This window comes from Vulpes vulpes, unplaced genomic scaffold, assembly GCF_048418805.1.
Source record: "Vulpes vulpes isolate BD-2025 unplaced genomic scaffold, VulVul3 u000000652, whole genome shotgun sequence".
NCBI classification, from domain to species: Eukaryota; Metazoa; Chordata; class Mammalia; order Carnivora; family Canidae; genus Vulpes; species Vulpes vulpes.
In genome coordinates, this window is record NW_027325771.1 from 2,432,728 (window position 1) to 2,433,971 (window position 1,244).

The following is a 1,244-nucleotide window of genomic DNA, read 5'->3' on the forward strand; positions in this document are numbered from 1 at the left end:
TCCCCCTCCCCCTTTTCCCCATTCCACTATGTTGATCTGTTTTGTGTCTTAAGTTCCACATATGAGTGAAATCATGATATTTGTCTTTCTCTCTAATGACTTATTTCACTTAGCATAATACACTCTAGTTCCATCCACACCATCGCAAATGGCAAGATTTCATTCTTTTTAATGGCTGAGTAATATTCCATTATACACACACACACACACACACACACACACACACACACACACCCTGCATCTTCTTTATCCATTCATCAGTCAATGGACATTGGGCCTCTTTCCATATTTTGGCTATTGTTGATAATGCTAATAGCCTATCACTGATGAAAGCCTTAGTGATACAGTTGTTTAACACACATTTTGTATGTTATATGTGTTATATATCATATTTTTACAATCAAATAAGCTAGAGAATAGAAAATATATTTACAGTACCCTATTTACTTTTTAAAATCCACATATGTGTGAACTTGTGCAACTCACATTCTTGTTGTTCAAGAGTCAAATGTACATCTTGCTTTTAAGCACATAATAAAATGCGAGTGGCAAATCATCCATCGCTTTAAAAAAGGTGCTACAGGGGCACTTGGGTGGCTCAGTGGTTGAGCGTCTGCCTTCAGCTCAGGGCGTGACCCTGGGGTCCTGGGATCGAGTCCTGCATCGGGCTCCCTGCATGGAGCCTGCTTCCCCTCCCTCTGCATATGTCTCTGCCTCTCTGTCTCTGTGTCTCTTGTGAATAAATAAATAAAATCTTTTTTTTTTTTATAAAGGTGCTAACAGAGACTGTCCTTCACCTGGTGGGTGCACAAGTGAAAATAATAAATAATGGGTAAAGGAGGTGCTCTGCAGTCCATCAAGACAAGCTATAACATATAAAGTATTCATGTTTTTTCACAACTTCCTCTGAAAGTCAAGAGGAGAGCTTCCCTTAGTGATCCCAGAGAGACTGGGGAGAAATAAGATTTGGGCCAATCCTCTCCCAATCAAGATTCAGGACCACACGTTCAATTATTGTCCTTTGCCACTCAGAAGGGAAACTTCCAAATTGGGCAGAGAACAACGATTTGATCTGACAAGTATAAGAGCTTTCACACAAGTTAATAGAACTTGGAATTATAGAGAAGCTTGAAAATAGCTTTAGACTAAACATTTTCCCCATGACAATTATTTGTTTCCTTGCAATTTTGAAAATGTCCAGAAAGTGTGTATCTGAAAGCCCTGCCCAATCACTTTGCCATCCA